Genomic DNA, 13250 nt, shown 5'->3' on the forward strand with positions numbered 1-13250 from the left:
TCTTGTCCACAGATGCCTGACTTCCTGGAATTGTGGGCTTGGTGCGACCCGGACTGGTGAGGGGTGTGCAGCATCCCTGCTCATAAAAGGCCGAGTGGCCGCAGTTTAGGGCAGCCTTGTCCCTGGATGGTAAAAACCCGCGTCTGATGTCTTCACATCTCCTCAGATGCCCCAAGACCATTTTCAAGGGACTAAAAATTATTTTCCAGTGTGAATTACATAAACGTAAAACCTTCCAAAGATATTCAAAATAGTATTAATTTCCTACTTTGTTATAACCCTATCTCTATAAGCAGGAATGGAGGCGTGGCAGGAAACTCATTTTGCTAGACTATAGTTTTCAAATCATCTGTGAAAACCACTTTGTGGAAAAGTATTAAATCAATATATCTAATTAAAAATTAGCTAATTTTTTGAAATAGCATCTTCTCATTAATTAAATTGAAAAATGTGTTTAAATGTTTATCATGCATAAGGCACTGTGTTAGACATTGCAGGATTTTTCTCTGATAAATCGCTCTATTTTAACAGCTTACAAAGAGCAAGAAGAAGAAACCATGTAGGAAGAACGCTAAGCAAAGTTTAAAAAGGACATAGTATACGGAGACTAAGTTCACAAAGTAACAGGAGGCCTCCCTGAGGAAAACGAGACAGTACTCACTCAGCTGATCGACTACGACCTACCTCTGAAGGATTTCCATGCTAGAAATAATATTTTGCCCTCGTCCTGTTCTCAGCCTGAATTCCCACTCGTTTATCCGCTACCGCTTCTTCTGTATTTGTGTTTACCTCAAGACTCAGTTATTATACAAAAGTTTTCCAAGTGTTTCACTGCACAATTTGTACAAATTTGCCAAGTGTGTAAGTATGTAGTCACCTCATCTGTGCAGTTGTACGTCATGTTTTTTCAGCGACATTTCTAAAAATACGTTGCACTTTACATTTTCTTGATAATGTCACATCATAACCTTAGAAGCTGCCGTACCTCTCTACGGTCATAACTGGGGAGACCATTACGGCCCATCAGGCTCTGCTTGGATGTTATGGAAACAGAATGAGATGAACAGAGAGAAAGACACTGCAAATTTACTTTCTTCCCTAGAATTTATCAGATACTTCTGTGCCACCCGTTACGGATCAGCTGCAGCTGTAAACCTCAGCACGGTCCGCATCAAGGGCGTGGAAGTGTGGACAGATCCGCCCCTCACCTGCTGCCTCCTCGGTGCCCAGGCAACCTCCCCGGCAGGCCTCTGTTTCCTCCACCCCACCTGGCCCCAGCCCTACCTCTTTCTGCTCCCCCTGCCACCCTGAGACAAGGCCTCTCCTCCCTTGGTACAGCAAGGGGCAGGCAGCTCACCCTCCCGGCCAGCCCCCTGATCACCTCTGCCTGGTCCTGCTTCATCCTCCTCACCGTTCCTTACCATGCGGTGAATTCCCTCCGAGAGGGATGGCTGCCTTGTAGGAGCCTGGAGGCAGAGGCCTCGGTGTGCAATCTAAACTCTTGGAATCAAAATAACGGACTGCATTTTTGCTTGCTGAATTCCCTAGTGTCTGCAGAGACGCAGGCAGTTTTTCATGGACTCCGAGGATCAGAGGGTTCTGCACCAGGTCCGCCTCCCTGCCCCCTGTGCCTCACTCAAAGCTGACTCGCAGTAACCTGGAGGAAATAAACCTAACAATCAAAGAAAGCACATGACACTCATTTTATAGGAATAATTCATGTGAAATAATTGTAATTAAACATAGAAGGTAGAAAGACCATCTAAGCTCTATTTAAAAATTTAGTGGACTTGCTGGTGGAACCAGTCTGCCAATGAAAAAAGGTTTAAATTAGAATTAAGAACACAAGCCTTTCAAAATGTTTCTTTTATGCACAAAAGAGCAAGAGAGAGAGAGGGCAGTAAGTATTTTGAATTTAATATGTACTCAGCTGATTACATTTTATTGCCTCTCAATCAAAATGTTTAGAGCGTGTTTAAGAAGTCCCTTATCTTTTTTAAAAACCTGGCAGATCTTGCCAGTGGTTGTTTTCTATTTTGTAAACTAGATCACTTTTTAACATGAGAGGATATTTTGTGGTAAGAAATATGAGGCGCCTGTGTTTATTTTAAAATATGTAACAGACTCATTTTAGCCAGTACTAAAAAACACTTGATATATTAGGACTCATATTTTAGAAAAAAGTAAATACTGGAATTGATTTTCCAGATTTGAAAGGAAGTAAGGGGAGAAGGTACTCACCTTCCCACCTCTGCTGGAGGCAGATGGGAGCCTTGGTGCAGCCTCTCCAGGGGGTTCTCAGGGCCCGCTCTGGACCAGAGGGGCACAAAACCCTGACGAAACCTAATCGGAGGACTTGTCTAGTCCACAAACATCACCAGGGCCACACTGCACAGTTGGCGAGAGCAGCTTGGCCCAGGGAGGACTGGGCAGCTCCTAAGCGGTCAGAGTGCCGGTCTTGGTACAAGGAGGCTTCAGTGTCCTGGGATAGCGAACAGGAGGGCTCGGCCCAGAGAGAGGACAGCTGGGTGTGACCTCCCAGCCTCTCCTGCTCTGTGCTGTCCAGCAGGGACCCCTCCCGGCAGGGTTGCAGTGAGAACTCACGGGGGCGGTGTTCAGAAGACCTCCAGGCACAAGCTGAGCACTGGAGCCCTGTTCTTAGGAGGGGAGAACGGGCTGAGAGTCCCCTGGGACTTGTTCCTCTGGTGATGATGGAACAGCTTGTTATTGCACCAGGGCTCCTGCTGAGCCAAATTAGTGAAGCAGATAGAACAGGATCAGAGAGGAGAGTGTTTGCTTTGCAGACCGGAGAGTTATCAGGGCAGCACCCAAAGGAGCCAAGCTGAAGGACACCAAGAAAAGATGGAGAGGTGAGCCCAAGACCTCTCAGTATTTCCCTCCCTTTGCCAGGTAGCAGAGAAGCTAAGCATATTCACAGAGGTGAGAAAAATAGAACCCAGGGTTCACAAAGGGGCCATGGGTCCAGCAAACAGCCAGGGCTTCAGTGGGGAACCCCGGGAGGGCCAGGGCTCAGCAAGAATCCTCCTACCTCGGAGCAGCAAGGCATGGAGGCTGAGTCAGGCAGGCAGCCACTCAGGGTTCACTCTGACTCATCAGTCCTAATCTAACCATGGCCCAGAGCCTGAATGCATCCTAACCGGGGAGGCAAACCTCCACTTGAATCTCCAATTATCTTTACAAATCTCCATGCAAAATGTTCTACAGTCAACCAAAAGTTATCTAGCGTACCAGAAGAAATGATAAAATGATCAAAAACTGGAGAAAACATATTAAAAAGAAACTCTAAGGAACATCAGATATTAAATTATCAAAAGTTGATTTTAAAATAGCTTTGATTACTATCTTCAAGATAATGCAAGAATTATAAGGAATGCCAATGTGATAATCCACTGCAAAAAATAAGACAAATAGAAATTCTGCAATTAGAAAGTCAATATCGATTTTTAAAATTAAGTAAATTAATAATATGTTAGACAAAGCTGAAGGGAGAATTAGAGAAAAAGAAGAAAGCTCAGTACAAAATATTTGAAATACAACAAGGAAAAATGTTAGAAGAAGGATTGTCAGTGAAACCTGAAATGTATGAGAAAATTTTAAATGAATTACTCTGTGTGGAGAAAAGAAAAAAATAAAAGAAAGTCAATATTTGAAACGATAATTGTAGGTAATTTTTGACAACTGATTAAAGGCATCAAGTATCAGAAGCACAAAGGTGGAATACATATGAAAGAAATCAAATTTTAAAGGGAAGATTTTTAAATCAGACATAGAGAAATGCCTGACGAAGAAGCAACAATATATCTGACATCTGATTTCTCAGTTTAAAAATTGAAACCAGAAGATAATAGATAATATCTTCAAAGTACTATAATAAGATGACTACCTACTTATAACTAGTGAATGTGAAAATATCCTTTAAAAAGTGAAGACATTTTTAGATAAATGAAAAGAGAGGAAATACTCAAGAATCATGCAAAATAGGTAAACACAAAAACATCAATTTTACATAACAGTACAATGAATGGTTTGTGTAATTTATATACATCAAAATAATTAAATCCAATTTAATGGTAATGGATGAGTTGTATACATCATCACTTTCTGGTCATTTCTTCTACAGATGTAAGGGTTCTCTTACACAGTACAGACTTAACAGGTTATTACAGACCTTACTCGCAAACGTTTCTCCCACACCTACATTCACTTAGAAAAATAACCGCAAAACTTTCAGAATTTAATGAGCTGTGCTCTATAAATGATCTCTAGTCTTTAGATGTTCCTAGTGGTTCAAAAAGTCAGAGAGAGAGAGAGAGAGAGAGAGAGAGGGAGGTTTCACATAAAGGCTATAAAATGCTTTTTCCCCGAAGGTGTACCTGTATACCTGCCCTGCTCTGCCTGCACTAGACCACTGTCTCTGACCATGTGCCCAGCCATGCTTCAATTTCACAGGAGTGTGAAGCTATCGAAGCAAGGATTTGGCTGTATCAATAGTAACAAGATGTCATGGACATCCTAGGGAGGGGTATACTAGATTTTCAAGGGTTCCTTTAATCCCTTATTTTCCATAGGACTTCTGGATGGAAGATTGTTCTCTACTGACAAATTATATCAAGAAACCACACTGAACATCTTTTAAGTTTCATTAGCGTTCATACAAATTTCCATCCTCCATGCCCTCCAGAAGAGCTTTTCTCCAGGTGCTCTTTGTCTCCCTGGCACTCGTGTGCCTCTCTGAGGGAGGTCCTCAGTGGGGGTGCTGCTCAGAGGTCCATGATGATGCTCCTCCATCATGGTAGCTCCCTATCCTCCATGACACTGTTCCTTGGTTCTCCATGATGGTGGTCCTCTGGGTGGTGCTCTTTGGCTTTTGCGATGTTTCTTCTGTGTTCTCCGTGAAACTTGCTCCTCTATGATGGCTCCCCTCAGGATGGCGCTCCTCTGCTTTCCTCTATGATGCTTCCTCTTCACCATGGTGCTGCAGCTGTACTGCACTCTTAGCATGAAGTTATGGAAAGAAATAAGTTTATATATCCAGAACCTGGCAGATATCTCACAGGAATGGTGAGAATGTTTTGGTGAATCAGGAAATGAACACTTACATGCATGGATATGTGATGGTTGTAACTTAGAATTAGATTGTTCCCTATTGACTCAGGTATTCAGAGATGGGGCTTTGGAAAGGGATTGGATCATGGGCAGACATATTCATCAGTGGACTTATTCACTGATGAGTTTATAGCCCAATGTGCTGTTGAGGGGTGGGGCCCAGTCAGAAGAGCTGGGTTGTTGGAGGGCATGACCTGGAAGGGTGTATTCTTGTCTCTGCTTCTTCCTTTCCTCTCTGGTCCCTGGCTGCCATGAGCGGAGCAGCTGTGCTCCTCCATGTTCTTTCACCATGCTGTTTCTTAACTTGGACCTACCCAACCATAGACTGAACCCACTGAAACCATGAGCCAAATGATTCTGTCTCCTTTTAGGTTCCAAGTGACATATTTTGTCCAAGGAGGGGAAAGTAACCTCTACAAGTACCACAGGAGAGAGTTTATATCTATTTAAGAATGGCTACAAAATGACGATAAAGATATTCATTCAAATTGCATTGAATTTTTATATTTTTAATGTACTGCAATCCTATGACCCAGGCTTTTATTTTTTTATAGAGTTAATATTCTTTGAAGGCCAAGGCGGAAGCACCTTGTCTTCCACATTGCACTTTTTGCCCACCCTGGAGAACTAGCAAGCTTTTACCTTTCATTTCAGGGCTATGTAATATCCTTAATAAAAATAGATTTTCTCAGCCTGTGCATTGTGTTCTTTTGACAAGTAATGAGAACTGAGTGCAATTTGAAGAGAGCTTTCCATTCTGTTACTCACTTTTCCTTCAAAAATAAGGATATGGACAATTTTAAAACTGTCAGCTCTTTTATAAAAAATTGACAAATATATGATATAGGTACACAAATATCGCCTTATTCCAACTGGTCAAAGTTCTAAAGAGATTTTTAATATATTTCTTTCTTGGAAGTGCATGGGAAGAAATAAACTTTATTGACCAATAACCATACCCAGACTTGAGTGCTTTTGCACTTCCTAACAAGACTATGCTGTTGAAAACCGTGACTCCACTGTACCTTCATCAAGAGCTTGTCTCCATCACTGGCCCCTTAAAGAGCAAATACCTCATGTTTGCAGTTGGCGCGACCACAAGTAGTCTCTTAGCATGAAATCATGGGTGTCACTTTGTTAAGCATTTTATCTTTCCATATACCTATGAAGGCCAAAAAATATGTATTTTATTAAAGTGTTAATATTTGTGTCTCCTTGAAAATTTGAAGGCAAATGCTTTTGTAACTCTACATCCAGTGCTAGTAAGAGATTGACTATGAATGCTAAAGATATTAAAAGCAATAAGTTACCATTAGCTAGATGCCTGTCTGAAGTGTGAACGTACTAACATGGAAGCAAAGAAAGGAAAAAAAACAAACCAGGATCTAACACGTTTAATATTCTGAAATCCCTTGAGGCACTCCTAGTTATAGTAGGTAATGACCTTTAAAATTTGAGTTTATTTTAAATGAATAATAAAATGATATGAAATATTTTTCTCAAAGAGCAATACATTTTAGTAAGTGGGGAATCTACCAAATTTTTTATTATAACTAATTCAACAACAGAAGAAACGCAATTTGTAATTTGTAGGGCTCAACTAAATGCTGATGTAGAACACAAAACATCAGATAAGAGTTTCAAATTCAGTGCAGAAACCACAAACCTGGACATTCTCCCAGGTGTCTATGACGGAGCCTGCCTTATGCCCATTTCTGCCCCCAGGCAGTTGGCCATGTGTTCACAGAGGCAGCAGGTGAAAGGGCATGGCATGCACACACACACAACACACACACACACACAATCCACAATCTGTAGGTACAAGAGATCGAAATATTACAAAATGTGGACAAATACAGAGAGATAGAAAATATGCTGTCCCTAGATCATGACTTGGCTATAAAGGCTTTAACAAAGGACACTGGAGCATCCATTCCTCTGAACAAGGAAAGAACAGTGCAGAATGTAACAGCCAGCAGCTCACCATGGTGCTGACAGGTATGCTCCTATATGTCAGAAAACCAAGTGTAGTTCTGTGTTCCCCTCTGAACACATTAGTAAAAACACTGGCTCCACTGCCATAACACATGAGTCTTTCCCCAACCACCTCAGATAAGCTCATTCTGCTGAGCTTTTGTGAACTGGAAACCCAAAAAGAAGAGCGTCTTCTACAGAGTAAGAATTAAAAGGTTAAATTCAAGGTGATAAACTGTCTGTTTTCAGAACCTCAGAGAACAAGGGAGGAGAAAACCCCCACTTCCTCCTTGGCATATGATGTGCATAACCAGGCACTGATGTTGACACTGAAATATGAGGCTCGCTTTGCTATTAATTGATAACTCATTACTCCTAGCATAGCGACTGTGTTCACACCACAATGTCATCAGCCATTTGTGTGCACACTGTGAAAGCCAGGCACAAAGAACTTTTGGAGTTGTTTAATGGCCGTAATCACAAACATATGACTCCTGAATTGCAATTAGCATGGCAGAAAAGGAAAGAATGGAGCTGCCAACCTGGGGAATAGTATACATTTCTGAGGTCCCAAAGAGTCAATGTCACTTCAGCAGGTGCCGGAATGCAATGCATTAGTGACTGAGCTTGTGGGGGCCCGGCCTTCTCCGGGTCCTAAAGTCTGGCCAGACCCAGCTCTGTGACTTTTCTCCAACTAGCAAACCTCTCCTGGATTCCTGGTGCCTGCCCTGAGGGCTCTTCAGACACTTTCTGCTCTAAAAGCCAAAATGGCTGCAGATGTTGGTGGAAGCTTTTTAAAAATATTATGTTTGTTTACTTTTTGTGAAAATACATATTTACAGAATGTATGCCCTTGACTGTTATTTGGATGCACTTATAACAACATGGGATTTCCTTTTGTAATGTATGTGGATTTTGCTTACAGGTAGTTAGTGTTTATATCAGTTATTGGGGGGGGTCTCTCATGGCTGTGTCTGGATGCTCCCCGCAGCCTCATGTGGTCACAGGGGAAGCTTTCCAGAGACGGCTGGATCTAGGGTGTGTGATACTGGGATCAAGGCCATGTGATTACTAAATGAGTCAACTGATTGGCTTGGCACAGTTCTGAGTGTGGACAATGGGAAGGCCCACCCTGGCTGTGAGTGCTACCCGCCCTAAGGAACAGAATATAAGGGACAGAAAGAGGCTGCTGTGGCCACTTGCTGCTTCTTTCCTCGATACTTCCTGCTTTGGTGCCTGCCTACCCTGCCATGGACTGTTTCTCCTCTGTGAAGCTACTCTGCTACCCACCCTGCCCTGGATCCAGGAAACTATGAACTGAGACCTCAACAAACTGAGCTGAATAAACCTCTCCTCCTTAACTTGTGGGTGTTGAGTATTTTTGTCTCAACAACAAGAAAGTAACTGAGACAGGGTCTGGAAACAGTCTGTGCCATTTATCATGAAAGGTGAACGAAAGGTTTCCACATCCTTGGAAATACAGACGGGGACCCTAGGAACAAAGTTAGGCAACTGCATTCATTGCACTGGAAACAAGCCACATGCTGAGTAATTTAAATCCTGACTTTGAGTATTCAGTCAACATTTCAGGACATTAAAGGTACTTTAGATACAGTAGATTAGCATGTTCCTGCCAGCTTGGACCCCAGTGGTACATGTGCGACTGCCTTGATAAGCCTTGCACATATGCCACCTGGCAGCGAGACACCTGAATTATGGCCCCACTGTGAACCTGCTAAAGTTATTGAACACTTGTTCTAGAGTACTAATTAAGATTATCCTGGTGTGGAGAATGTGAATAAATTTCATTTCATGGATGTGCAATGCTTAGCACAGCACCTGAAATTTTATCACTTCTCAAAATGTGTTGTTAAAAATACCCATTCACCATACAGGTATATAGCCAGGTGCACTGGCATAAACCTGTAATCTCAGCACTATAGGAGGCTGAGGCAGGATCAACTCAAGTTCAAACCCAACCTTGGCAACTACATGACTTATGGAGCTCTGTCTCAAAATAAAAATAAAAAAGGCTGAGACGGGGGTTCAGTGTGAAGGCCCTGTGTTCAAACCCAGTACCACACACGCAGAGATGCATGCTAAAAGTATTCTACCACAAATAAAACACGTATTGTTGGTGAATATTGTTCAAAGTTGGTTGAGACTTTTATACTATGAGTAAATTTATAAACTGAAGGAAGATGACCTTTTGTTCTGATTTTATTATTTTTTCTGATATACTTGAGGATGTTGTTAATAACAAAAGTTTTGTAAGGATATTTTTCTAAGATGAATTGAGAACTGTGTATGTGCAAGTGTGTACTTAATAAGAAAACGGGACACAGTCTGACCTTGTCGAGGTAGCCCATGCTTGCTCTGCAGAACACAGAGCCACACGTTCTGGAGGATCGTGATCCTCCCAGGTCCCACCAAGCTCTGTGGAGCTGGGACTGCTGCAACGCACCCTAGTGCTGGTCCTGATTACTCCTCTTGCCAGACCGGGAGTCTCCCTCTGTCCCTGCTGTTCACCTCATCTCCACGGACCTCCCAGGACTCCACGCCACTATGAGCCTGCAAGATACTCCATCAAGGCCTCAAATCCAGAGCTCGGAGCATACCTTTCCGCAGCTGTCTGCTGAGTATGTGCTACTTGCAATCTGTGCCTAAGACCTGGCTGAGGCACGATGGGGAAAGGGCCTTGTACCCTTACCCTAAACAGATGTATGAACACCAAAGCAGGCACCATCTATGGTGTGGAAGTGGATGGCACGGGGAAGTGGTCAGCTCTTCCTGTACCATAGTCAGAGAGGCTTTACTGAGATCTGCCTGAGCTTGGACATGTGCATGGGATCGCGAGAGGTGACCAAAATGGACATTCCGGACGGGGCCAGAGCAGGCCCAGAGCTGGGGGCTGTCGCACCTCACAAGTGTCCCAGCCAAGGATGGGTGTGTGGTCGAGCCATCCCCGCAGGGGGCTGAACAAGTCTGTTCCCAAGGCTGTGATGGGGGGCTGGGCTCTCTGCTGGTGGGGATGGCATGGCCAGCTGGGTACAGGGTGACAGGATGTGCCAGACATGTGCAGGAGGTAGGAGGAAGACGCTGATGCTGCTGAGGTACCCGAGGGACTCCTTGGTACCGACAGCTAATGCTCCTGCAGCTCTGATAAATGTCAACAATTGGCCTCTGTGGTGTGGGGATCCCTGATTTCTAGCATTTGCCAATTTCCATGGTACAAATAATTCTCCCATAGTAGATTTTAAACTCCTGATGAAAATTTTATTTTTAACTTGTACCTTTTTAAATTCTCTTACTCAGTTGCATAAGCTAAAATTTCTAGAATATCACGTAATAGTAGAGAAAGTAGTTCACTGTCTTTCACTGGAATCCTTTGTAATTATTCCATTGAAACAATGCAAATTTTTTTTTCATAGTATGCTGCTGCTTTTTCTTGTACTGGGTAACATTTGTATAACTCAAGATAAGTGAGAATTGTGTATCTACTAATTTAAAATTTTATATTTAAGTAATAATACCATTTTCTATAATCTACTAATACATTGAATTTTTTAAAGAAATCATGGTAATTATATTGGAATGAATATTCTTATATATGAAAATGTTAATTTACTCCAAAATTCTACATTAATACTCATTCAGAAGTTTTAATTAGCATTTAATCAGGAATGTTTGCTGTAGTTCTTTATTTGTGTAGATTTTCTTCAATATCTCTGAATTTCATAAAAATATTAGAATTTTCTATGTATGTCTCTTCCTTAGATATCTTCAATAATTCATCCATATGATTCCTTGGTCTGGCTCCTGTCTTCAAGGAGTGGAGGAACATTCCTCTGCAGAAGGAGCAGGTGTTCACTGAAGAAAAGCCACACAGGACTAAGCAGCTGGAGAACCCCCATTGCCTTTTGCAATTTAATTCCTATCAGCCCATGTTTGCGGAGCACAGTGATTACATTCATCTGGAGGGTGGTGCCTGGACACAAGATGTACCAGTTCTTTTTCCATCCCTTCCCCTCAACTCCATCCTCCTCCCTTACATCTCTTGGTCACTGTCTCTGTGGCTGAACAGTGATGTTAGTGGGATTTTTGTAGGAGCATGAGCATTAATGATTGCCCACTTAGTCATCTCCTTTTATTTATTTATTTTTTGGTACCAGGGATTGAACTCGGGACCTTGCACTTTCAAGGCAGGCGCTGGAACCACTGCGCTAAATCCCCAGCCCTAAAATGCCTCCTTTCAACATGCCCGTATTCGTAAACAGTCTTCAGCGTTGCTACGTTTTTCTTACAGCTGTGATTTGAAATGAATACCACATAATAGCGGCGAGAACGCCTGGTACACTTTCTCAACAGGGACACCCTCCTGCATGGGCGAACGACCGCTTAGAGGAAGCACAAAATAAGGAAGGACATGTTTAGAGTCTTGGATTTTCCATCGTAAGTAGATCGTAAAGTGATTTCTTGTAAACTTTCTACATAGTCATGCCTCATATGAAAATAGAAAATAACAAAGGGCGAAATATTTGCAAGACATTTGCAATCAGGATTCTTAAAGCTCTGGAAAGACCTTAGTTTCAAGGTAGCACGGGAAAAGCTTCAATCCATGAGCCATCCCCCGACGCCCTGTCTCACTGCAGGATCTCTGAGAACCCCCCTCAGGCCGAGCTCCGCAACCTCACGCCACTTTGACCAGTGGCTGAAGTGAACTGATCTGCACGTTGACACTGCAACGCACTCCCAAACTCCACAGCGCATTTACTCGGAAGTCGGGAATCTATGCAGTCTGTGACATTTGTCCTCTGTCTCCACTCAGGTGAGGGTTTTTTCCCTAACAGATGGATAAGGGAAATGTAGAATATTTCTAAAATAAAATATTATTCAGGTGTAGAGAAGAATGAAGTCACGTCACTTGTAGGAAATGGGTGGAACCAGAAGCATCGTGTTAACTGAAACTAGCCAGACTCCCAAAATGACATGTTGCCTATTTTATCTTACATGAGAAACTTTAAAAATAAATACATCAACTGACAAATAAATAATTGAACCAAGGAGAAAGGACTGAAACCCAGCAGGTAGACTTCAGGAGGCTGGGGAGGGGGGGTGTGGGCAGCGAGAGGAGAGCCAGAGGATTGAAAATGACTAACCGTGTTGAGTGCAGAGGCGACTGGGCGCCTGTGTGTCCCGCAGGTGTGCGCTGGAGATGCCTCCGTGTGCTCCCCACTCTGCTTCCTAAGCCCCTCACCTTTCTCTGCTTGAAAACACGCAAGGTCCTTCCTCCCCCAGCTCCCCACTGCCCAGCCTGGATGTGTGAGCGCTCTTCCTCCGAAGAGCCCTCCAGCTCCTCCAGGACACAGGCACATCTTCCCGGTGCCCTTTCGGCCCGACCTCTCAATTTCAGGACTTCTTCCCTCGGTGCCGGCTCCCACTCCAGCATCTGTAGCGTCCTGTGGAGTCCTGTCGTGCCTCCTCCTGTGACCCAGCACGGGGCTCACCCTGCTTCTGCTGCGGCCGCGTGGACATCCCGCAGGCAGGCGGCCAGTTCTCTGTCCCCGGACTGAGTGACAAAAGGCCCTGAGACCTGCGTGCCCGGTGAGCAGCTCTGATCAGGGGCGGCCTGGCATCAGGAGAGGAGCACTCGGTAAGAGACCCGGCCCGGGCAGAGCCATGCACCATCCAGGTGATGTTGCTGAGTAAAACGGAAGCACAAAGACAGGGATCTACCAACTTTTCAGGATGGGTTGTAGAAGAGATTCCAAAATGAGGTGTCTCACAGAGACACTGGGGTGCAGTCTGAGAGAGAATTTTGTGTTCCCATCAGAACAAATATGGAGACTGTAGTTATGCAAATTATTTTCCTTGTAGAAAAAATACATAAAATTTTATATAAAATGCCTAATACATCGCTTCTTATTAGCAGTCATTTTCTCATCATACAGTTTGCATTTCTGGAAGAACACACTCACAGTAATTAAGAATTAATTCCCCGAAATGAACACTTTCTTGCTGAACTGATGCAGCACCGTCCTTCTTAACTCTCTCATTGCTATCATTTCCTCTTTTAAAGCACTTTACTCTTTCTAGACTGAGTCCAACTTCAGATCTTTTGAGAAAAGCCTATTCTGAAAGAGACAATG

At 43.3% G+C, this 13250-nt stretch overlaps 1 protein-coding gene and 1 pseudogene across 5 annotated transcripts in view; both read right to left on the minus strand.

Moving 5' to 3' along the window:
- Window positions 1-13250, minus strand: part of Csmd1 (CUB and Sushi multiple domains 1) — a 1515607-nt gene that overhangs the window by 1176959 nt on the left and 325398 nt on the right. The window lies entirely within an intron of this gene.
- LOC147828398 (nibrin pseudogene) overlaps window positions 1-13250 on the minus strand; it is an 84583-nt pseudogene that overhangs the window by 38502 nt on the left and 32831 nt on the right. Inside the window, exon 1 of the transcript XR_015450868.1 lies at window positions 1-13250. This exon is cut by the window's left edge and continues 38502 nt beyond it; it is cut by the window's right edge and continues 32831 nt beyond it. The product of XR_015450868.1 is annotated as a nibrin pseudogene (transcript).

The sequence above is a fragment of the Heterocephalus glaber genome, unplaced genomic scaffold, assembly GCF_053883595.1.
Source record: "Heterocephalus glaber isolate CG9 unplaced genomic scaffold, H.glaber_assembly_v1.0 deba00001104, whole genome shotgun sequence".
In the NCBI taxonomy this organism is placed as follows: Eukaryota; Metazoa; Chordata; class Mammalia; order Rodentia; family Bathyergidae; genus Heterocephalus; species Heterocephalus glaber.